This window comes from Acipenser ruthenus, chromosome 15, assembly GCF_902713425.1.
Source record: "Acipenser ruthenus chromosome 15, fAciRut3.2 maternal haplotype, whole genome shotgun sequence".
Classification (NCBI taxonomy): domain Eukaryota; kingdom Metazoa; phylum Chordata; class Actinopteri; order Acipenseriformes; family Acipenseridae; genus Acipenser; species Acipenser ruthenus.
The window spans coordinates 17,860,696-17,887,074 of NC_081203.1; the positions used below are offsets into that span (position 1 = coordinate 17,860,696).

The window sequence follows — 26,379 nt, forward strand, 5'->3', positions numbered from 1 at the left end:
GGCAACATGTGAATTATAAAATGTCCTTGTTGCTTAGAATTAGAATAGAATTCTTCCTATTGGAAAACAGCTATATGCTGGGTTACTTAATTAGGGTGAAAGCTGTGTTCCACTTAGTGAGCCAAAAATGATACAAGTCTACTTGTGGAGGTGCAGGCAAAGTGGTCAGGCTGTGTGTCAGGGAGCACTCCACCCACATATGCAAGCAAAGCGCTTCAGCATTTTTATTAATGAAAATAAAGAAGAAAAACACTTAACAAAAGTAAAACAGTAAACAAAAGCCTTGCTGACTGGCTGGCTGTCTTCCCTAGCCAGGTACTTTTGTATCTTGTTAACTGCTCATCAATGAAACAATCAACTCTTAACAGAGTGGCCATAACTGGGCTTCCATCTGGTTCCAAGTGCAGAGTGAAAGCCCTGCCACACGACTTCATAACCAATATAGTTATATGGATTCCAATATCTGCACTACAATTACAGGAGCCTTTATGTTTATTGAATCCCAGCCAGGACAGTGATAACTAACTTTTGCAGATAAGGGGTTGAAAGGTCAACTCAAATTGGTTTTAATAGGAAGACTGAGCTAAATCACCTACATTTCTAACCAAATGGAAAAATGCACAGTCCATATACAGTATTCTTGTTGAGAGAAAGCAAGTATATCACAATCATTAAAGTTTTCAGTGCCCACGCAACTGCACAGCATATGCAACATTTTGAGTGAAATCTGTATGCACACCTTCACAATTCCTTGACAGTCAGGTTATCAAAGTCAGTAGACTGACAGATAAGATTGCATTTCATATTTAATTAAAATGTTTGTTAAAAGACTACATACTGAAGCCAAAATAAAACAGGACGTGCTGTAGATTGCATACTATTTAGACAGACTTTTCAAGTATATGCAATTGCCATTCTATATACTGTAGCACACATGGCCTATGGACACACAAACAGAACAAAATAAGACCTTTTCTCTTTCTTTTTCTCTTGCCTTAACTGTCATCTCAGTTCTGTATGCCTTTCTCTGTGATAAGCCATTAGCATGGTTAGTCCTAAGGGCTCCTGAGAAATGGTTCTTTCAACAGAGAGATTAGCGGAGATGTGTTAAAATGAAACCTGATCCAACCAAGTTTTTCAATTAGCAACATCTGATTCAGGACCTTCAAGATGGTAGATTTCCACTGGGCAGGCTAACCAGCAGCTAATAAAGGGGCTCAGTGGAGCAGCACAACATGTACTCGTTCTGAAGACATGAAGACATGGGGGCCCATGCAACGCCCAGCAACGTCACACTCATAGCTGCTTCTGAAGACATGAAGACGTGGGAGCCCATGCAACGCCCAGCAACATCACAGTCATAGCTGCTTCTGAAGACATGAAGATGTGGGAGCCCATGCAACGCCCAGCAACGTCACACTCCTAGTTTGAGTGCGTGTCCTTATTGTTTCCAAATATTTATCCTGTTGCAGCGAATACCTCATTTGAATTCCTGCCTTCAAGGATATAAAATACTAAGGAAGTGATCAACCATGAGGTTTTACGAACACAGATCTGCAATACTCACTAATCTGTCTAGTAAACTTCCTGCTCTTGGTTTTCTTTGTCACTTGCAAACAACTAGAGTCTGGAAACTGTGGACTGCACGGTACAGTAAGCACAGGGATGCGGTTTCTGTTTGTGGTTTGGATTATGAACCAGTCAACATTATTGCTTCAGTTATTCACCCCAAATTTCTTTGGTTTTAGGTTTCCAATAGAAAAGCTCAACGGCAATTTAACAGTAACCAGAAAACCCAAGCCAATGCAAATCATCAGTTAAAACACTTGCAATGTGAGTCTTATCCACATTTAAATTAAACCCTTTATAAAAAACATGCATGCAGAATGCATAATGGGCAAGTCTGGATATCTGTATTTATAAAAACATCAAATCTAAAAACACACATTCAAACTAAAAGGTTTATTAAAGTATTTGCCATGCTATTATAGTCGCCTGTATAACATGCACAAGTCTGTGTTTATACTGCTCTATGAAACACTGGAAAGATAGAATAGGGTTCAAAACAACCCTTAAAATAACCCTCCGCTTTCCCCGGTCAGACAAGGACGTGCTTGGCATCAAAATACAATCAATTCTTGGGCTCCCGAGTGGCGCATCCAGTAAAGGCGCTCCTCGCAGGATGTGCCCTATAGCCTGGAGATCGCTGGTTCGAATCCAGGCTATGTCACAGCTGACCGTGACCGAGAGTTCCTAGGGGGCGGCGCACAATTGGCTGAGCGCTGCCCGGGTAGGGAGGGCTTAGGTCGGCAGGGGAATCCACGGCTCACCGCGCATCAGCGACCCCTGTGGCCGATAGGGCGCCTGTGGCTCTGCAGCAGAGCCGCCAGATCTGTGTTGTCCTCCGGCACTATAGGTCTGGTAGCATTGCTGTGGATCTGCAGTGCGAAAAATGACGGCTTGGAAGGAGCACGTTTCGGAGGACGCGTGTTTCAGCCTCCGTTTCCTGAGTCGGCGGGGGGGTTGCGAGCGGTGAGCCGGGGATACAGATCATAATTGGGCATGCTAAATTGGGGTGAAAACCGGGGTAAAAATAATTGGCGACGACTAAATTAAAAAAAAAAAAAAATACAATCAATTCTTGTTAAAAAATGAAGTCGGATTACACAAATCTTCTACGTGGTTCTGTACAAATTTAGAAGTCGGTTATTTTAAATTACAATTTTATAAAATAACAGACAATGACCAAACAGGACATTAAGTTTATTCACTGTCTATAAAATGCTAATTTAATCTGTCATGGAGAATGGCAGCTCTGGTTTTATTATAATGTTAACCTTGGCTTCACCCACGCTAAAAATGAACACATAATAGGTAGATAAATTATTACCTTATCAAAATTCTGACTACGAAAAAAAACACACAGGAGGAAATAGCTTGTTTTATCAGTATGAAGACGAAATACAATCTTGAGGTGCATTCATTGATCTTCTATCTGTTTTCTTTTTATAATAGAATTATCACTACCTTGCGTACTTTTAACTAGTGAAATGTGTGTTTTAACAAACAATGTTATACAAACTATAACTTGCACACATAGCTAACTAATGTCACTGTTTAATAAAACAAACCCAGCGTGGTTTCTTTTCTTGGTTGATATCCCTTTTTCTGTTATTACTTCTTACTTAATTTATTCGAGATTGTACAGCATTTAAAAACCCAGTGAAAAGGCAGGGTGCGAGCTGACATATTTATGAACAAACCAGTCAGTAGAACAGGTTGCATGAATCTTTTAAATGCAGCGATACTGTGCTGGAATTAGTTTTCATTTTCAAAACAGCTAGGTTGTGATTGTAACCTTATCATTTATAAGGTCCATGCAATGCAGGATTCAATGAGAAGGTGGCACACTTTTGTTTTGTTTTTTTTAAATCGCTGTCCTCTATAGGTGTGTATGATTTGTTAGTTACCAAAATCTCAGTCAAGAGGATAATTGATATGGTTGCATTCTTGTAGAACTTCACGATAAAACAAAATACATTGACAAGGAATTGCATTAGTTCTATTACTTGGTTGAACACAAGGTGGTTTCAATAAATACTTTTTGATTTAAATATAACTCTGTGATAGTCTATTTGAAACAGTAGGTAGGTGTTTATTTTTGTAATTTTTTTTTAAATATAATTATTAGACGAATAAACCGCTACTGAATAAGACCATTTTGCTACCTACTTTCCAGGCAGGTAGCAAATCCTCTCTAGTGCCTTAAAAAGTTAACTTGTAGCCCCGCTCAGAAGACAGGCAGAGACAGCATAGGGGCAGGGGCAGGGGCAGGGGGGCGTGGCCCGTGTGTGTGTGCCTTTACTTTACATCAAGACGTTACAATATGTAACATACATAATAGAATGCACTTTACCCCAGTGAATTAACTACAAAACAAGGAATGCCAAATAGCAGCTCAAGTTAAGCGTTGTTTTGTTCATTCCCGAAATAAATAGTACATAAAGTTGACACCTCATTTTATTTATTTATTTTTTTCATTCCTTGCTATTGTCGTTTCTTCACAGTAAACAGTGGCCATCGACACGTTTTCATAAAGTAATAACATGAGGTTTCAGAGGTCGCGTTAAACGCAAAAACACAGGTAGATGAAGGCAACAAACAGTGCTTAGAATCCCGTTTCATTGTCATGGGAACAGTCTACTGTTATATAACAAAGAAAAAAGTGTGTCTGTGTTTCTATACACAGGCAGAGATTTTTAAACTACTACAAGCCATAGAGATTAAACGTTCATAAAAATTAACCAAAATGCACAAACCTGGGGTTTCTTAGCCTTTGTGTTAAAATGTATATTTAATGGATGGGATGCAAAACAGAAAGCTAGCGTGACCTCTGAAGTTTACTTGTGTCTTTTTGTAGCTGAACAAGCAAACAAAAACTGAAATTTAACTTTAAACACTTCAAATAAAACAAACGTGGAATTGCCATTGTAAAATGAAGGGGTAAAAAACCTCAGTTTTGGTTCTTGTTTTACAATCCACATAACAGAAAGTCGCAACAAAAAATATCTAATATATACAATATAATTCACTATACAACATTTCCAGCAAGTTGGGCACTGTTTAAGCGAGGCATTTCAGAATGACGTGCTTGCCTTTATTCTGTCCCATGAGATTCCGACTCGCTCTAAAGCAGCACAACGCTTTTTTTCATCCAGATGGCTTTCCATAGAGATCATTATGCGTGCACGCACATAATCTTGTTTGTTTAAAAGTTTTAGATATCAAAAAGTAAACAGAGGCCTGAGCTGCTGTGTTGATGCTGTGTTTAATTTTGTTATATATATTAAATCTCATATCACATTGAGCTCTTTTTCATTTGCCATTTTTAAACTGGTTTGCATCTTCTGGTGAGGTGGTAAATAAGTGCAACGTATTTTTGTCGTTTCTAGCGAATACGAACGTCTGATTTTTGTATCCCAATACATGTCACAATATATTCGTTCAAATATTCGGATACTTGTCCCAGCACTATTTAAAAATGCCCATGATCAGAATGGGCCATGCAGATTTGAAGTGCAGTTCATTTGCAATGCATACTTTAAAATTTCACTTACTTTCAATAAAATTAAGAATAGTGGCCATGCTTTGCACCATCACAAACCCTCACCTTGCCTTCTGCTCCCCCTCTGACTGAGAGTCACGTTGCACAATGGCAACCTACTGGAAGAACCAGAGGCTACACATCTCACACTTTCACACATATGGGAGATCTGGCCACAGATCACTTCTGTGACCTCAACAGTAGGTATCTGCTTATTGTAGGGCTGTGGCCGTGTGCCCCAAATCCCGGCAAAACTGTATATATACAGACGTGCTCAAATTTGTTGGTACCCCTCCACAAAAAACGAAGAATGCACAATTTTCTCTGAAATAACTTGAAACTGACAAAAGTAATTGGTATCCACCATTGTTTATTCCATATTTAATAGAAATCAGACTTTGCTTTTGATTTTTTATTGTAAATAATAAAACAAATGAAAATGGCATGGACAAAAATGATGGGACCCTTAACCTAATATTTTGTTGCACAACCTTTAGAGGCAATCACTGCAATCAAACGTTTTCTGTAGCTCTCAATGAGACTTCTGCACCTGTTAACAGGTAGTTTGACCCACTCTTCCTGAGCAAACTGCTCCAGCTGTCTCAGGTTGGATGGGTGCCTTCTCCAGACTGCAAGTTTCAGCTCTTTCCATAGATGTTCGATAGGATTCAGATCAGGACTCATAGAAGGCCACTTCAGAATAGTCCAATGTTTTGTTCTTATCCATTCTTGGGTGCTTTTAGCTGTGTGTTTTGGGTCATTATTGCTTGGAGATGGTCTTGTAGCCTTTACCTTTACCATGCTTGTCTTATTTACTTTCTGATCTCCTCAGACAACTCTCTCCTTTGCTTTCTCTGGTCCATGTTCAGTGTGGTGCACACTGATACCAAACAGCACAGGGACTACTTTTATCCATTTAAATAGGCTAAATGACTGATTACAAGATTGGAGACATGTGTGATACTAATTAAAGAAACTAATAAGTTTGAAATATCACTATAATCCAATTATTTATTATCTTTTCTAAGGGGTACCAACAAATGTGTCCAGGCCATTTTAGAATATCTTTATAGAATAAGCAATAATTCATCTCTTTTCACAGCTTCTTTGCTTTATTCTATGACATACCAAAGGCATGCAAGTATACATGATAAAATAGCTTTTAATTTCATCACTTTTCAGGAGGAATGATGCATTCTTTCAATGAGCTGTAAGGGTACCAACAAATTTGAGCACGTCTGTAGGTGCATGTTTCACTCACTCAGGGTTGGGTGTGTTCAAGAGTGGAGAATGGGTGTGGAGAGGAGAAAATAATTACAAAAAGAAATAACAATTGCTAAGGGTGCTGGCTTTTAAACCAGCACGACACTTGTTTGTTCATCCACGGTTTGTTTAGTGTTAGTCCATTTTGTTTATCTATTTATTTTGGCTCAAAGTGCCATGTGCTGTAAACATAAAACACTGAGCGCCGCAGCGTCTCGGTTTTGCCCGCAGTTGCTGTGTGTTTTGGTTTCACCCCTACAGCCAGCCTGTTCACAGGGGTTAATTTATATTATGCATGTCATGCAATGACTGTCTGTTACCGTAGTCTTGGACTGCACCAACTTTTCAACTAACAATATAATTATCACAGCGCCTGTTTGCCTCAAGGTCAGACATATGCATTCTTCTTTACAGTGTTGACATTGAGATACAGTTTTATCCTACTACCAGTATTTTGAATAGAGAGCAAGGCAAAGCTCTTGCGTTTATCTTCAAGTGCCTGGTGACCCCGTTCCAATCTAATTCAGCATGCTGTGAATGTAGTCGCAAACACACTGCCAGATAAACTAAACAGCAGATTAGGATGAGTTCAATTCCTGCCCAAAACCTTACTGCAATTCATTCCTAGGTGTCAGAAGGTGCAATCATAAAAAAAAATGTTCCCTGAAATAAAAATCTTATCCGTTAGCAATTGGGATAGTATACCCAAGCTGAGAATCTACTTAGATTTTCAAAAAGCATTTGACAAAGTACCGCACGAAAGGCTATATCTAAAGATGAAATCAGTAAGAATAAATGGTAAAGTAGCAGCATGGATTCATAACTGGTTACAAGATAGGAAGCAGTGAGTTATAATTAGAGGCCAGGCACGAAACTGGCGTAACGTAACAAGTGGGGTACCACAGGGATCAGTATTGGGGACCATTGCTATTCTTAATCTACACAAATGACTTGGACCAAGACACGATAAGTAAACTATGCAAATTTGCAGACGACACAAAACTGGGAGGGGTAGCCAACTCCCAATCAGCAACTTCAACAATACAAAGAGATTTAGACAAGATTCAAACTTGGGCTGACACATGGCAGATGAAATGGAACGTGAATAAATTTAAAGTCTTGCACATGGAACAAAAACATTAGAGGCAAGTACAGCATGAATAGTAAAGAAATAGAGGAGGCTATGTATGAGAAGGACTTGGCGGTAGTAGTGGATGAATCTCAAACCAACTAGAGAAGCAGAGAAGCTATAAAAAAGGCAAATAGAAGGTTATATAGCCAAGACAGCTGAATTCAAATCAAGAGAAGTTATATTAATTATATAATGCACTGGTACGACCACACCTAGAATACTGTGTCCAGTTCTGGTTCCCATATCATAAGAAAGACATTGAGGCATTGGAGAGAGCACAGAGGAGAGCAACTTGATTAATTCCAGGATTGAAGGGTAGACTGAAAGAGCTAAATCTGTAGCCTAGAAAGAAGGAGAGCCAGAGGCAACTTAGAGGTATTTCAAATTGTCAAGGGGTTTAACAAAGTAACTGCTGAGAATTATTTTTGACAGGTCACAGAGAACAGAACCAGGGGCCACAGGTGGAAGCTGAAGAAGGGAATATTCAGAACCGAGGGGAAAAGGAGCTTTTTCACAGAAAGGGTGGTGAACCATTGGAACAGGCTGCCAGACAGAGTTGTTGAAGCAGAGACTATCGGATCCTTTAATAGACTGGATGCTGTCATGAATACTGTATAACCCTCTCTGTTACCATAATAAGACCTTTAGCTAGCCGTCTGGAAGAATGGTGGTCCATTTAGCCATGGATTCCCAGAGGTTTAATTTCCCCTACTAACTAAATGGTTCGGTTTTTTTTTTGCTTTTCCTCTCCCGAGTGTTAACGGACCACGCTTGCATTAAGCGAGCGAGCGAGCGAGCATAGGTGGGCCGAATGGCCTTTCTCATTCTAGAATTTCTTATGTCACACGTGCATGACTTGCACCACTGGCACATGTGCTAAAAAGGGTCCTTCTAGGAGGATGCATCCTCCAAGCTCCTTTCAAAAACTGTTCCACCATGGCAAGCTGAAATAGCTGCCAAGTACAGCTTAAGAATCGAGGGAGATTTACCCTTGTTAAAAAGATCCTAAAAAAATAGGCTGCATGGGGCAAGTGATGGGGTCCAGCGCACAAGAGACCTCAAGTCTGGAAAACTCACAATGGCATTGTGGAGGGTTACAATAACCTCATCCAAGAGACCAAGCTGGCTTAGTTGCAGCCACTCAGGGGCCAGACCCATAGCCGCAGGCTTGCTGGGTTGGGATGTCAGTTTCCCCCGTGGCTGAACAGGTCGCGACACGCTGGCAGCTCCCAAGGCTGGCCGTCCACGAGCTGCACTAGTCCGGACAACCAGGCTCTCCTGGGCCAATTCGGGGCTACCAGTAATGACCTCTCCTCATGGTGCTGCCTGGAGCTGCACCCAATCACAGGTGAGCTGGGTGTTTAAACCATGAGAGGGTTTTCATACAATGATGAGACACTGTTTAAGGGCAGGTTGAAAAACCCTGCGATTGAACCAGGCCTGGAGAGGGCGCATGTAGAGGTGCGCCAGGGGAAGGATTTGGGAAGCTGCCTGTACTTTGCGGAGTCTGTCTGTGAGCGCTGGATTTATAGCCTAGCAACAGGGAGACAGGTCACTTCTGTCTGGAACAATCTCCCTAGAGTGAAAGAAAGGAAAACATTCATCAATGTCCTTTTTTTTCCTGTTAGTAATACGAAAATAACTCTCTCGCTTTTAAAAACAGAAAAGGCTCCGGAGGAGCGCAGCAGCAAGGAGCGGAACAGCGCAGAGTTAGCCCACAGAGGGAAACTGGATCCCGGGGAAGGAGCAGGCAAATTCACAGTCTTCCAGTGGTGCACAAGACCACCGTGGGAAGTAACCAAAACCGAGGGCTCAAGGTGCAGAAAACACATGAAAAATATAATATATACTACAAGGGTGAATATTTTTCCACCAAAAAGGAAAACAAGTAGAAAAAAATCTGACTTTCCACAAAACAACCATGACGGTCAGACGCAGGCTCCTACTCAGGCAAGGCTGAAGAGAACATTGGCACTGATCCCTTCCTCTTGCGGCACTTTATCCCCTCAGGGGCAGGGAGTCCATGCCTAATGTAGCTTTGACATACATGCTCAGGTAAATCGGACTACACAGAGAGGTACAGTACTGTGCAAAAGTTTTAGGCAGGTGTGAAAAAATGCTGTAAAGTAAGAATGCTTTCAAAAATAGACATGTTAATAGATTATATTTATCAATTAACTAAATGCAAAGTGAGTGAACAGAAGAAAAAACTAAATCAAATCCATATTTGGTGTGACCACCCTTTGCCTTCAAAACAGCATCAATTCTTCTAGGTACACTTGCACAAAGTCAGGGATTTTGTAGGCATATAGTCAGGTGTATGATTAAACAATTATACCAAACAGGTGCTAATGATCATCAATTCAATATGTAGGTTGAAACACAATCATTAACTGAAACAGAAACAGCTGTGTAGGAGGAATAAAACTGGGTGAGAAACAGCCAAACTCAGCTAACAAGGTGAGGTTGCTGAAGACAGTTTACTGTCAAAAGTCATACACCATGGCAAGACTGAGCACAGCAACAAGACACAAGGTAGTTATACTGCATCAGCAAGGTCTCTCCCAGGCAGAAATTTCAAGGCAGACAGGGGTTTCCAGATGTGCTGTCCAAGCTCTTTTGAAGAAGCACAAAGAAACGGGCAACGTTGAGGACCGTAGACGCAGTGGTCGGCCAAGGAAACTTACTGCAGCAGATGAAAGACACATCATGCTTACTTCCCTTCGCAATTGGAAGATGTCCAGCAGTGCCATCAGCTCAGAATTGGCAGAAAACAGTGGGACCCTGGTACACCCATCTACTGTCCGGAGAAGTCTGGTCAGAAGTGGCCTTCATGGAAGACTTGCGGCCAAAAAGCCATACCTCCGACGTGGAAACAAGGCCAAGCGACTCAACTATGCACGAAAACACAGGAACTGGGGTGCAGAAAAATGGCAGCAGGTGCTCTGGACTGATGAGTCAAAATTTGAAATATTTGGCTGTAGCAGAAGGCAGTTTGTTCGCCGAAGGGCTGGAGAGCGGTACACGAATGAGTGTCTGCAGGCAACAGTGAAGCATGGTGGAGGTTCTTTGCAAGTTTGGGGCTGCATTTCTGCAAATGGAGTTGGGGATTTGGTCAGAATTAATGGTCTCCTCAATGCTGAGAAGTACAGGCAGATACTTATCCATCATGCAATACCATCAGGGAGGCATCTGATTGGCCCCAAATTTATTCTGCAGCATGACAACGACCCCAAACATACAGCAAAAGTCATTAAGAACTATCTTCAGCGTAAAGAAGAACAAGGAGTCCTGGAAGTGATGGTATGGCCCCCACAGAGCCCTGATCTCAACATCATCGAGTCTGTCTGGGATTAAATGAAGAGAGAGAAGCAACTGAGGCTGCCTAAATCCACAGAAGAACTGTGGTTAGTTCTCCAAGATGTTTGGGCCAACCTACCTGCTGAGTTCCTTCAAAAACTGTGTGCAAATGTACCTAGAAGAATTGATGCTGTTTTGAAGGCAAAGGGTGGTCACACCAAATATTGATTTGATGTAGATTTTTCTTCTGTTCACTCACTTTGCATTTTGTTAATTGATAAATATAAACTATTAACATGTCTATTTTTGAAAGCATTATTACTTTACAGCATTTTTTCACACCTGCCTAAAACTTTTGCACAGTACTGTATATCCCCAAAATCAGTAATGGAATAACATTTCGTACTTGAAAGGGAAGGAAACATCCGGGGGAAGCTCAGTTGTGCTACACCGTTTTTCCAAAGATCCAAAGAGCAGCTCTTGTGTAACAAGATGTGGACCCTTCTGCAACAGGCAGCAGTGTGGAATAGTGGTTAGGGCTCTGGACTCTTGACTGGAGGGTCATGGGTTCAATCCCAGGTGGGGGACACTGCTGCTGTACCCTTGAGCAAGGTACTTTATCTAGATTGCTCCAGTAAAAAAAAAAAACTTTATAAATGGGTAATTGTATGTAAAAATAATGTGTAAAAAAGAATGTAAATGTAAAAATAATATGATATCTTGTAACAATTGTAAGTCGCCCTGGATAAGGGTGTCTGCTAAGAAATAAATAATAATAAATTGTGTCCATCTCTCCTTCTGTCGCACTCTACATGTTGAACACTTCTAGTCCCTTAACCCATGAAGGCAGCTTCACAGAAGACATAGTTTCACTGCATTTTTTTTCCCTATTGCACCTGACAGCATGCTGCCTCCACATACCACATCAAACTAAAGATATGAAACCAGAGAGCAGTGGTGGTGGGAAGATTCTGCTCAGCCCTGAGTGTGTACATGTGCATGTAGTGGTTAGTAACAACAGTTATTAAAAAGCAACATAATCTTCAGACCCACAAGACTCATTTTCAACAAGGTCCTAGGGCCAGATGAAGTGCAGGCTTGCACAGTAAAACTGACTCTGCATTACTGCATATAATCATTTATTTCACAGTTTATGTTTGATGTTAATGGTTGTGCAGTTTCCATGAAACCAATGGAAATATCAGTTTTTTGGTTAGTTTAACTGTTACATTAGCTTAGCTTGTATGGGAAACAAATTGTCTAATCAAAATTACTAAATTACAGATTTTCCCCATTAAAACTTTTATAAACCTGTCCCTTCGTGTGTTAAAGCGTGAAGAGCCCAAAACATCCTTAGAAGGGGCCAGGGCTGTGGACAGATTTTTTTTTGTTTCGTTTCCCTTTCTGTTCCCGGGTCTCCCTAAATTCTCAGTTCTGTTTCTGGCATGACATCATTTTTGTTTAGGCAGATGTTACTGAATTGCTTTTGTTAATGTTTTTGTTACCATGGTTATCATTTATTGATACACGAGCAACATTAAATGTTGCTTTACATGACAACAGATTGCAAGAGTTAATCTAGGTGCATACCTGTGCACAAATCATAGGTGTTCAATATGTAGAGAACTTCTTCCAACCAGGAGCCAAGACAAAACCTCATTTTCTCCTGACAAGCTGAAACACAATCACTAGAGTGCCAGGCGGCTATCGCAACCCTCAGCACAACTCATCCGGCTATCAGGACCCTCAGCACAACTCATCCGGCTATCGCAACCCTCAGCACAACTCATCCGGCTATCGCAACCCTCAGCACAACTCATCCGGCTATCGCAACCCTCAGCACAACTCATCCGGCTATCAGGACCCTCAGCACAACTCATCCGGCTATCAGGACCCTCAGCACAACTCATCCGGCTATCGCAACCCTCAGCACAACTCATCCGGCTATCGCAACCCTCAGCACAACTCATCCGGCTATCGCAACCCTCAGCACAACTCATCCGGCTATCGCAACCCTCAGCAAGACTCATCCGGCTATCGCAACCCTCAGCACAACTCATCCGGCTATCGCAACCCTCAGCACAACTCATCCGGCTATCGCAACCCTCAGCACAACTCATCCGGCTATCGCAACCCTCAGCACAACTCATCCGGCTATCGCAACCCTCAGGACAAGTCATCCGGCTATCGCAACCCTCAGGACAAGTCATCCGGCTATCGCAACCCTCAGGACAAGTCATCCGGCTATCGTAACCCTCAGGACCCAGAATTCAGGGACGTCTGTAACAATTCGGGTCGCATTAACCAGGTGCAATTTCAAACAAACTGAAACAGCCTTGAATTGATACAATACTTTTTTTTTGCATAGTTTTACTCTTATGTTAAATATTAGAAATTAATGTAAACTCTCATTATAATAAACTCAAAGATGTATACAATTGCATTATAACATTATATGACCATTTTATAATGTGGTTACAAACATATTTTTTGTTCTTGTTGGGACATGAGACAAAAAAATATTTATCTCGTGCGCACGACTTACCACCGTATCTCCCGGGCTCCGTAAGAAACAGCTTTAATGGGAAATTGATCGTTTTGCAACAAAGGGAGAAAAACGTACAACACAAGCCTAAGTGAGGGCAGCAGCGGAGGTTCCAGCAAAATGCAGAAGCCGTAAATATGCCAAAGCTTATTTAAAACTGGGCTTTACATGGCACGGGTCCAGCGGTGCACCAAGGCCTCAAATGTGCGGCGAAATACTGGCAAACCACAGCATGCAGCCCTGCAAGCTACGCTGGCATGTCGAAACAAGCCTACCTTAGTATCTAAACTCGTAAAGTTTTTTCGGAGGAAACCCAGTGATTTCATTATAAAAAAAAAAAAAATGTATTTCATTTATATAGCACGTTTTATACAAAAGTATCGCAAAGCACTGTACAGTACATCGCAAAAAAAAAAGAACACACCACAATACATTTGTATAGCATGTCTCACATACAACTACAAAAATCTGACCATTTAATAACAGATCTAATCAACAGTATACACATAATACAAAAGCAGCAATTAAAACCCACTAAGATAAGAAAGTTAACAGGACAAAAAAAAAACGATTTTAGCTGCTTCCATTTGTACAGGTTTTGAATTAATACTTCCAAAACTCTTACTGCTCTATATTGATCAAATCCCTTCTACTTTTGTATTCACTTTTTTGCAACATATAGGATTTTCAGTTTGTTATATTGTTTTAGTAAATTGGGGCTGTGCAGTTATTTTTTTCATAGCTCAGGGAGGCTCACTATGACAGTTTGAGAACCACAGCTCTACAGTAGTTACATAACTTGAACTCGCGAATCACAACTGTGAATGCATAATGGGTTCCATCTCTAACTTTAGCTACAGTAAGAAATGTAGAATCAGCTTGTCTCACTGTCCTCCTATTGCAGAGCGAATGAAACTGACCTTTTGAAACAGAAGTGCATCTGTTTGCATAAAAAAAGATCTGTGTAAGGCCACAGGTACCCTTTACTTGTTTGTTGCAATTGAGTTTTATCTTTTAAATAAATGTTCAGCTTATTTTATTTGATTTCTGATATATGGGTCTAAAAATAAGAACTGTTCCAATTACATCTAATTGTAAAACGCTGACACCTCAGCACAGCTTTGACAGGTTCCCTTCACCTCTCATACGCATTATTCTAGACCAGGTACGCTGTATTCAAACGGTTTCATTATTTATCTCTCTAGGGTTTCTTACGGTTATTCTATTCTTTGCTTATTTGTATGGGTTACACACATTTATATCTATCTCCATATATTAATAGGAGCAAAGTTCAATATTCTCCACGTGAAGTACGGAAGTGGTGCCCTCCCTGCTAAAGAAGTGAGGGTTCAGTGCTCCCTGCCAGCCCCGCAGCACCACACCCCTGGGAAGGGGAATTTATAAATGGAAATAATACACAAAACCTTGACAGATACTGGCAATTTTTTACTTCTTTTTATTAATTTTTTTTAAACATTTTTCTGCATACTTCAGCTGGAACCGCCAGTATCCCAAGTTTAATATTGAAACAAGAGGAGATTAAGTTGTATGGCTTTGAAACATGACACCAACAGTCCAAGTATTATGGGAAGCTTAATATGGGCAACATTTGTCAAAGAAAAAACAGTAAGAGATAACACAAAACATTCAGTGGAACACAATACCACAACAACTGTTGATGGACTGCATATTGGCACACTGACTTAATAATGGTTTATTGGAAAGGTGTAAACATATTTATACACAATTATAAAGGTGTGTATGAAAATAATTCACTGCTATAATATTCACACACAATTTAAAAAAAAAAAAAAAGGGGAAACGCATGCCATTTTGTAGCTACTCGCTCAACTCATTAGCATACTTAGCTTCAAGGGCAGTTGAAGAGTTTTCTGTCCTGCTAAGTATTTCATCCCAACCACAGACAGATCTGGTGACTGATTATGTAACAGCCCCTTGGGTGCGTTCGGAAATCTGTGATCATGTTACATGTATTTGAAAACAGTCTGTCCTGGCCTCTCCTTGTGCAATACACATTATTTGGTCGGTTATGAACAAAGCAATGCGTTCCTGTATGGAGTTTTCAGCATTTCTTTGAATTTTACAGATACTCAAGGAGGCTGTGTGGTCCAGTGGTTAAAGAAAAGGGCTTGTAACCAGGAGGTCCCCGGTTCAAATCCCACCTCAGCCACTGACTCATTGTGTGACCCTGAGCAAGTCACTTAACCTCCTTGTGCTCCGTCTTTCAGGTGAGACGTAATTGTAAGTGACTCTGCAGCTGATGCATAGTTCACACACCCGAGTCTCTGTAAGTCGCCTTGGATAAAGGCGTCTGCTAAATAAACAAATAATAATAACATATGGGCACGTTCACTTCTGCTCCAGTGTAAACTGAAGCACTGCACTTTCAATTAAATGTGGCCAATCTCAATGATATATTTTGGTTTCTGCAGCCATTGCCATTGGTTCTGCACTATGCCTTTAAAAAGCAATGGGACCTTGAACTTGAGGTTAAATGATGGACATTCTGCTGCAGGGTAGCAGAATGTCCAAATCTTCTGAGTGATGATTTTTTTTGTTTCACTAAATATTTTTATACTTGATGCAAAATGCATTAGTATTATTATTTTTTTTTAAAAATCTTAGCATGAGTAATGTAATTGGCCCCAAAAAATGATGTGTAGAACACACACGGTCAAACTGGGTACATTCTGCAGCCCTAGGTGAAGGATGTTCAGCATCTTTCTTACTATAATGTGCTTAGGTTCATGTACTTTCATTTTCAAGTAGGGCATTTCTGCATTTTACAGTATAATCTCTAAACAAACAGTTTGTTTGAACAATCCTGCAGCGTTAACTTCTGTTTTCTCCGGTGCTGGGCAACGACTGATGTGCTGCAATTAAACTCCTAAGCCTGCTGTTAGTTGTCTCTCTGCTGTATTTCAATGATATGGATGCTGATAAAGATAAACATTTGTATTTACATAGCAACATGCGTCCACAGTTTATACCTGCCATTATTCAAACAGACTCCTTTGCCCCAGGAACAATAACAGTTTCGATTCAGTGCTCATTCTGCCATTTCAAACAAACGAGTGCGATAGACCGGACGGATTGAAAGACAGCATCTCTTTCAGCTCTTGCAATACACCACAGTCAATATGTAGTGAAAAGAAACGATAAAAGAAATGATGAATCAGTTAATGTTTCACAAGCTTGGCTATTCAACATTCCAGCACTGCACGCAAAATGTAAGCAATAAAAACACCCAAGCACTATCTGTAAATCAAGGAACGGTAGGCAGATTGTATACAAAAAACATAATCTAAACTAGATAAATACAGAAGTGACACACACAAAGGACAAATCCTGATATGTATAACTGTGATAAAACACAAGTTTCGTAAAAACTAGACAGTGACTCTGGATAAATGCAAGTGTTCCTATACCCATGCAGCCTTATTACCAAGTATGCAGGTAGACTCTTAATATTGCCATTATGGAAAGTTACTATAAACCACCAACATTTTTTCCCTGCCCTTCCCTTAGCACTATTTACATATGTTTGTGAATATGGAAGATAAAGCACAGAGGTCACTTTATTTACCTCCATATACCTCCCCGTTTCTTGTACTGCAAGTACAAGGTCGAAGTAAAAATCTACCTAACTGAAAATGATGGTTATCTAAATCAAGCGCAGTCTTGGATATACCCATACAATACTGAAACATCCCCCTAAAAAAATCTGTCACCGCTGTATTCCACCAGACTAACTTGAAACCACCACGTGTTCAGATTGATAGAACGTGCCACCTAATGGGGAATGTCAATGGCTTAGTATTTATAGTGTTAAAAATGATCACCAGCAAATACATGGTAATAATTGAGTTTGCAAGGTTAAGAAAAGGCAACCAGCTACATTCTGTAGACAAGTGTGCAAAGTACTGTCACAAAGAATAAACCAGGCACATAAATAAAACATACTAGAGCCTGTCACAGCAGTTTATAATAGAACATGTTAGTTTAGATATGAGAGCAAGGCATCATAACCAGCGGTGACGGCATTAAAAAACAGCCTACCTGCGTTCTGTGGATTAATGGATATGGAAAAGCTCCACCAGGGCTCTGCAATACAATTCAATTATCTGCCAGCACCAAAACACACCGCGTGCCAATTCACTCTGGTGCAATCCAGGCTTCAGGGAGCACCTGAAACAAGGTGTTGTTAAAAAGTGGCTCAAATAAAATCACACACACTCAAGAAACTGGCCATTTCTTTTGTTACATATTGCATACTATACTTTGTTTAAAAGCGGTCCCATTTAAAACAAGAATTAGCCAGCTGTATCAAGGAAGCTCATTGACTCATTCAAATTAAGTAAAGATGGTACACCTGTTCAGTGAATCAGAGATGTAGATGTTTAAAATGGAAAATGAAGACTAATGAGAGCCAATGGAGTGTGCAGCCCCACTGACTTCCTAGTCATGTATTCATAACTGAAACATTCAACCATAAGCAGAAGTGATGGGTTAATAGTTTTACCACAAACTTCAGTCAACAATACAGTTCCTGTGAATACAATATTTGAATATTCAGTACATTAAAGTGTGTGGTTTTGGGCCTCAGCAAGGCATTTACTGTACCAGGGTTAGAACTCACACTAGCCCTGCACCCAGTCCTGGATTACCAAACTACCTTCAAGTATATTATGCAGTGTATTATTTAAATGATTCAGTAGCCAGGAGTTTGAGCAACCCCTGCTAAACATATTGTTCCTTCCCTTATAGCTGCATGAACAGCTCACAACAGCCAACCTACAGACTCAAGTGAGACTTATTGAAGCGTGATCTATTGAGAGCAGACTTACCTGCACCTGTTGATATCAATAATGTACACAAAACAAGGGGCGTTCTGAAGCCCAGGACTAGTGAAAGTTTTGAACTCTGTGTAAACCCCTTTTTATTTCAGTGCCATTCATTGTAGCAAATGATCTGCAATTTAAACATCTTAGCACAATGTACTAACTATACAATACAAGAGGTGCCTTTGAGAGTGTGGAGAGCCAGCGATCATAGCAGTATGTTCTTAAGCCAGTCTTATACGGTCTCTGAAACACTGAAAAGTCTGTAACAAAGACGATTAGCGCAGATAAGAGGATTCTAGGAAGTGGTTACTTTACTACATTTTGCGAGATGGTTATACTCACTTTTATTTCAGTGCGACAAGAATTCTCATCTTTTACTTCTGGTTCAGCAGAACAATTTCTACCCTGACACACATTGGCAGAAATACTCGGAGCGAGCAAGTCAGAGTTAAAAAGTGTCCCGGCTGTAACGTAGGATGATGCGAGCAAAAATGCAGGGTAAACCAGGTTGTGAAAGTCAATGGATTTCACTCGGTTTCAGGGTGGGTCTGACAGCTCCTCAGGTTTCATGGAGCAGCAGCAGCAACAGCAGCCTGAGAGAGGACATGTGACTGTGACATCATTTAAACACACCTGAGACTACAGTATACACACCTCACTGGGCTAACAGGACTGTTTAAAGCGGCAGTACCATTTTAACATTCCAAAACCACTGCTACTTACAAGGCTGTCGGGATGCGGATATCCTGGTCCTTTACACATGCATGGTTTGTCGGTATGCTCAGGTTTGCAGTTGTCTGCGTCCCCGGGATGTGTGTCTGATGTGGGCCGCCCCACCGCAGATTATATATATATATATATATATATATATATATATATATATATATATATATATATATATATATATATATTTTTTTTTTAGATCATTCAGGGAACACAATTGCGTTGTGTGAGATGCAAGGTTCAGAATGTCGGCAGACGCATACTCTGTGTTGTAGTTCCCACTGTGGAGAGCTGGAAAACATGGTAGGTCTTGGATCAGACCTCCTGTGTACAGTTGCGTAATTTTACTGAAATCCACTTTAGGTATTTGGCTTTTAGTGTTTGTTTTGTTGAAATTGTCAAAACTTAAAAAAAAAAAAAAAAGGCTTCTACCATAACATTAAGACTTTGTACTGGGGTTACAGACGTCCCGGAAAAGGTGGGATTTTATACTGGGCAGAAACAGTAAAATTATTAAATCATCCCGGTTTTGCTATTGTATTCACAAGTACAAAACTGTAGCAGTGTGCTCAGCAAGTTAACAGCAGAGTAATGTATTATTCAAAAAATAAACAATCTTCTGGACTACCTGTTTAATCATTTTGATTATGTGTTTGATAATTCTATTTAATTTGGACCATGTCCAGTTTGTGTAATTGTATCTTGGAAGTGCCACCACCAGCCAAGTTAGTCCCTTTGTGATTTGATTAACACAGCTATTATATCACATGTTTAAATGGTAATACAGTCTGCGCCGCCGAATCGGGATCCAGATAAATCGGAATTTCTGCTTAAAATGGGATACAATTCTGGGAGGTTCTTCCCAATGTTATTAATGCTGTTTAATTGGGACGTCACTTTGTTTAATTGGGATACTGTATTTTCAAATGATGACCGGAGATCACTTTTCAGAGCAAGACAGGTTTGCGTAGCGCAGCGAGTACGTGATTAGCTGTGACTTGCGTAAACCTCGTTAACTCTTTAGGGAGCTGCTGTTGCAAAGAAAGCTGGCGTGTCAGCATCGCAGGTGCCTCGCCTTGTGATAAGATGGGATTTCATTATTTTTCATTTCATGTAGAAATAAACAGTGATTCATTTGGTTTAGGAATAAAAAGATAAAACAATGAACTTAAATTCTGTATTTAACATTTAATCATAATGTGATGTGATTTCATTCTTTTTCTTTTCACTCAGGTCTCTCGTTTAATTGGGACAGTCTCTTATTCAGGATATTTTTACTTCTCCCAAGGCGTCCCGATAAAGCGGCACAGACTGCAGCTGATCTTATTTTTCTAACCTGGCTTTTTGTACATTTAACATGTTTTGGTCAGATGACAATCTGCAATAAATACAAATGGTTGTCAACTCTCGATTAACAGGGGTAATTAACATGGATAATGCAAAACCTACAAAAACATATAAAAACGTATATATATATATATATATATATATATATATATATATATATATATATAAAAACCACCGTATACTGTACTTACTTTATAGTTTCTTAAAGTAGTCCTTGATTTTTTCATTGATTTCCTCCAAGACAAACCACTTGAAGAATCAGAGCTACTCGCGTAGGAAATCAACTCTGCCTGCTTTTTTTAAAATCACAAACCGTCTGTTCACTAGGGGTGCAACAATTAATCAATGCATCGATTATTGATCATCTGTCTTTAAATTTCCAGAGCTTCTATTACATATTGGGCAGCAGTGTGGAGTAGTGGTTAGGGCTCTGGACTCTTGACCGGAGGGTTGTGGGTTCAATCCCCAGTGGGGGACACTGTTGTTGTACCCTTGAGCAAGGTACTTTACCTAGATTGCTCCAGTAAAAACCCAACTGTATAAATGAGTAATTGTATGTGAAATAATGTATAATGTGATATCTTGTAACAATTGTAAGTCGCCCTGGATAAGGGCGTCTGCTAATAAATAAATAATAATAATAATAATAATATTGGTGAATCGATGCATCAAATTAGAACCCAGTTTGAAGTCTCTGTTGTGTGTGTGAGAGTGCTCTTCTTTTAGTGCTAGTATGGTAGAAACAATTCCATATTCCAGTGAAAGTTGTTTTACAGGACTGTCTTTTTCCAGCTTCTCAACTATGTCGTTGTTCTTGAATTGTTAAAACCACGTGTTTACTTGCCAACTTGTTTGCAGTCACAGTGGCACCGAGTCGCTGCTCTAATAATGGAATGTATACAGTACTCCGGTATTGTTCCTTTTTTCCAGCACAGTTAATCCGCAACCTGGATAATTGAGAGTTGACTGTACAGTTATTTTAACTGCTTCAGAGTTGCTGAATAATAATAATAATAATAATAATAATAATAATAATAATAATAATAATAATAATAATAATATTATTATTATTATTATTATTATTATTTCCTGTGCCTGTACGTGTGGGCAGCCTTAGCCTTAAATATTAAAACACCACATGCAGATTCCAGCAGATAAATAAGTTCTACTTAGTTCCATCCTGAATAATTAATTTTCTGTTTTGTAAGAAGTATTTAGTAAATTAAAGATTAGATTCCTCCCTCCCCCCTAAATCTAGTTTAAAACTGATTTATGGTTTGTTCATGCTGAAATAATTAACATTGCCCTAGTCAGTACAGTACAGTGGTGAAGGACAGAACAGAAATGCGTCCTAATTTTGAATTGAAACACTAATTGACTTGGTATAAGCTGGTCATCACTAAATAGTGATCTGTTAGATTTAGGTGGGGGTGGATGACAGCATTCATGTTTTATGCTAGAAAGAAAGAAAGAAAGAAAAGAAGAGAACGCTCCTTTTGCTCTCACCAATTTGCACGGTGCAGTGCTGGGAGCTGAGAGATGTGTGGGAGCAGGTAGGGATTCTACAGAAAGACAGCAGCATCCTGTGCCCCAATTAGCCACAGAAAAACATCAGTGACAATACTGTAGAACAGACAGAGGAGGAGGAGGAGTGGGTGTTTTCTCAGATAAACCAGCCAGCAGACAGCAGCTCCCTACAGATGAGTAATATCCGGGCAGGTTTTATGTGAACGGTAATCCAGCTAACCCTGTCCTATGTTGCATCACCCAAATTATGAAATCAACCAATCAGTTTTCAAGCCTATGCAAATCTGCAGTGGTTACTAACGCCACACATCTCTCAAGCCAGCATACACATTTCCATGGACCTCCTATTGCAATTCCACACTTTACTGCAAACCTAATTCAACTTAAAACTGTATGTAGTCCCCACAAAAATAGGCAACAAAATGTCTTAATCAGCATTTCTGTGGTAACATTATAACCGGGGGCACTTTCAACAGAACAATAAACTTGCCATACCTTAAATATGTAATACGACAAAGACTTTTAATAATGTGTTGTCTTTCGCCAATTATATGTGGTTGCTCTTTTTTCATGTTCTACATGTTCTTTTTCATTACTTTTTTATTATGGTAAATTACCGTGCTTGTTTAGGCACTCTACGATTTGACTGGGGAAAGATAACGTAGGGTTATTGGAGTTCACAAAAAAAAAAAAAAACAGTAACCTTTTCACTTCCTTTTTATCTTAATTATTGAGCTTACTGCTTCATTTAAATTGTTTTCTTTATGTTAGGTTTTCAGAGCATTTTGTTAACTGCTCATTTTAACCATTTTTTTTTACACAGCAGTACTCGCACACATTTGGTCACCATCGTAACTGTTGGATGAAACCAGAGTGTAATAATCCAGCATGGCTGCACTTAAGCATTTGTATATCAGCTGACAAGTGTTCAGCTGATATCCCATCATGCCTTTCTTCTTAAAGGCGTACAGCCTCTATACATGAACCCCCAATATCTCTCACAGCACCTGGGTACATATTTTTATGATATCACAGCAAAAGGAATACGCTTTTTTTTGGTGCAGATGTGTAGCTATTATGTACTATATCACTTTACAATACAATAATACGACAAAAAAATGGACTGAATGATAATACCCGAAAATAATCTTAATATTTTTAATAAAGTTGCCGGCGCAAATATATTATTAGGCAGCTTATTTTGAAAACCCTGCATTCATGGGGAGATTTTGCAAGCCTGTTTTCAAGACAGACTGCTGTCTCTTCCTAAACTTTCTTATGTTCTTATGTAAACACTGTGTTCTTAGCTTCAAGGACTTCAAGGGGAGGAGCAAGCTTTGTTTTACTGTTAGGAATAAACAAACATGGTCTGCTTACGACAATTAGTCTTTGGAGGATACTTCCAAGACTGTTCCACATGTGGTATTATAACAGCTAATGATCAATTCTGTTTATGTTCAAAGTAACCAATGTATTGGATGAAGCTATGCGATTGGAGGTGTGTGCGCTCTTCATTTCATTTCAATTCTCTCAGTAAGCCGGCTCTTAACAGCTGCTCTGCACTCTTACAAGCAATAAGGATGAAAGACCTTTGAAAGCTTCCAGCCTGCCAGCTCACCTGTTGTGAGGAACCCGTGCTTGTGTCCAACTTCCTGCTGGACATTTTTACCAACAATCTCACAAGGCCATCGCCATGAATTCATTTAATTTGAGTAAGTCACAAGGAAAAAAGGAAAGCATCTTTTAAACCATTGGAAACAAAACCATTCTATGTCATCATATACCAAACTTTAACTTATTTCTAAATTAAAGTTTGGTAACTATATGACGACTTATTGAATTTTTTGGTGCACAGAACTTTTGCAACATTGAAATAAACTAGAGTAACTTTACTTTTAAACTGAATAATCGAATTTGTTTTGGATGTTGAAAGTACTGTTAAGATATGATACCTATTAAGTTAATGGGGAATATTGTTTAAAATATTAAATTCGCTATATACAACAAACAGAAAAGGATATACTGAAGATACTAATCTTGGTATTTTAATTGAATTTATTTACTTTGACTGATGAGGGATAGATAATATTTTCTTTTGAGATGCTAGAATTAATTTCTGTACTAACCTATGTAGTAAATATCGCCACTCGCACGTCTCCCATACACAACCCTGCTATTTAGGTCAATACAGCAGTTGTCTGCAGTCTTTTGCAGTAAATGATATTCTGTAAATGTTTTATTTATTTTTTTCTGGAGGAACTATGTAGTGTCTATGATATACACCTAAGCTCAGGTGTGGCTAATTAAGCTCTTACTCAACCGGAAACATCTTAAACTTATGCAATATACATCTTCCTCTGTTTCACTGATTCAGCACTCCTACAGTCTTCACAGTTGTATTCCACAAAAATACTGCTAGGCTACTTTATGAATTCAGCACAAAACTGCAGTCTCACTGAACACTGAAAGCAATGGCTTTTTGACTACTAAATACTATCACTCCCCTAGTTTTGCGCACATGTGTGCAGTTTCTACTGTAGTACTGTACGCCTTTCCGAAGGAGTGAAGTGATTCTACAGTTGTTAAAGAAAGTGTAGTTCATCCACACAAGCACTCAGAGGCATGGTAGCAGAATGTCCAGAATCATCGGGACACAGACTAGAAACCTTCCAGACACTACGTCTTGTTTTGAGTAATGGTTGTTTTTGTTTTGTTTTTCCCTCCCATTAAATATTTTTTCACTAATTTAGGAAAATGTGCATTATTTTCTTTTTATTTTCTTTTTTTTTTGTAAAACTTAGTTAGCATTAGTAATGTAATTTACCAAACAAATGATGTGTAGAATACACAAACGGTTGAATTGGGTAAAGCCGCACACACGACTGTGTGCTGGGAGGGACTTATCTTAAATGTGTTGTGCAAATGACACCTGAGAAGAGATTTGGGAAAGAGTGCAAGCACCCTTTCTTTTAACAGCAAAAAAAATTAAATTAAATCAATTTACTATTAACACGTTTCTCAGTTGTGATTGAGATACTCCACGCAACTCCTCGTCCAGGCCCTGGTACTCTGCCGCCTAGACTACTGCAACTCCCTTCTAGCCAGCTTCCCTGCGTCCACTCCATCTCATCCAGAACTCTGCCTCGCTTCTCCCACGCTACTCCGTTCACTCCACTGTCACCCGATCACCGCTCGCATCCAGTTCAAGACTCTTGTACGACATCGCCTACCGATGCCTTGACCAGACTGCACCCAGCTACCTCCAGACCCTCATCTCTCCCTACACCCCCACCTGATCTCTCCACTCGGCCTGCACTAGAAGACTGGCTGTACCTTTGCTACGCTCCCCTGCCTCCAGAGCCTGCTCCTTCTCCACCCTCGCCAGGCAGTGGTGGAACAACTTTCCTACGGATGTCAGGACTGCCCAGTCCCTGTCCACCTTCTGGCGCCTCCTCAAGACACACCTCTTCAGACAACACCTGTAAAACTCAACTCTTCTCTTCTGGAGAATATAGCACTCTGTCTTTAAGGCACTTCAGGGCTTGAATTTCAGCGCAGGATCGCAGGAATCATGCATTTTCCAAGTTGCTCCCGCATATCTGCAACTTTCAGCGCGGGAAAATCCTGCAGAGATATTTTAAGACACCAAGCTACTGTATTTTTCACCCAATTTAGAATGCCTGAAACACTACAGCAGTCTAAGAAAGTGGGTGTCAGTGACGAAAGCACTATGAGCCGCATTCTGAGTAGTTCTGGTTAAAATAAATAAATAAAAGTAGTGCTGGATATTTTAAATGCCGTTAGACTATTCTCTAGTACATGATTCTAGGTTGCTATCTAAGCATGTTTTTTTTTTTAACATATATTCTCATCTCTACCACATATAGTATGTCTGCAACATACATAATATGAAAGGACATTTTGTGGCCTTTCATTTGATATGTTACATGCATGCAGTACAAACTATCCAGTAGTTAAACATACATAAATGAAAACCGTGAAAAACAGGTGGAAATAGGGATGAGTCTAAAGAGTTAAAAAAAGAAATGGAGCGCTGGTTAAAAAGAAAAGCACCTTTTTCTTCTGCTGCATGCAAAAACCTCATGTCAGGCAAACGCAATCGCAATGGAGAGTGCTCTGTGTCACAGTGATGAACAGCTGTTATGTCTCCTGAAAGCAGCTTATTTTAAAGCAACACCTTTCTGAATGATGATGCAGTATAATATATATAGTTTTTAATATGCAAAAGTGCTGCCTTTTCTTTGCTATTCCCCCTAAAATTTTTCTCCCCCCATTGACTGCAGCATAGGGGGAAATCCCCCCAGCACACAAAAATGAAATTCAAGCCCTGCACTTTAACTTGCACTTATCTGCTCCCTATTTTACTGTATTTAATCCTGCACTTAACCCAATCTGTAGTATCTTGTATTTCACTTACACTGGTATCTTACCTGTCCTGATATCAAATCGTACTGTGTTTTGTATTTGCTCTTATTAGAACTGAAGTTGTTGTATTTTGTATCTTGCTCTTAATTGTACTGTAATTCTTAATATGTATTTTTTGTATACAACT

At 39.7% G+C, this 26,379-nt stretch overlaps 1 protein-coding gene across 5 annotated transcripts in view; it reads right to left on the reverse strand.

The window, feature by feature from the left end:
* The window catches only part of LOC117421262 (protein numb homolog), a 67,838-nt gene that overhangs the window by 38,137 nt on the left and 3,322 nt on the right, over positions 1-26,379 (reverse strand). Inside the window, exons 1-2 of one of the 5 annotated variants that reach the window (XM_058987255.1) lie at positions 18,552-18,664; positions 17,425-17,553 (exon numbers count right to left, since the gene is read on the reverse strand). The exons of 2 other annotated variants lie outside the window; for them this stretch is intronic. The gene's annotated coding sequence lies outside the window, so the exon portion shown is untranslated. Of the gene's footprint in view, positions 1-17,424; positions 17,554-17,737; positions 17,756-18,551; positions 18,665-26,379 lie in introns of those variants that run through there. 2 more of the 5 variants (XM_058987256.1, XM_058987253.1) reach the window with 2 other exon arrangements.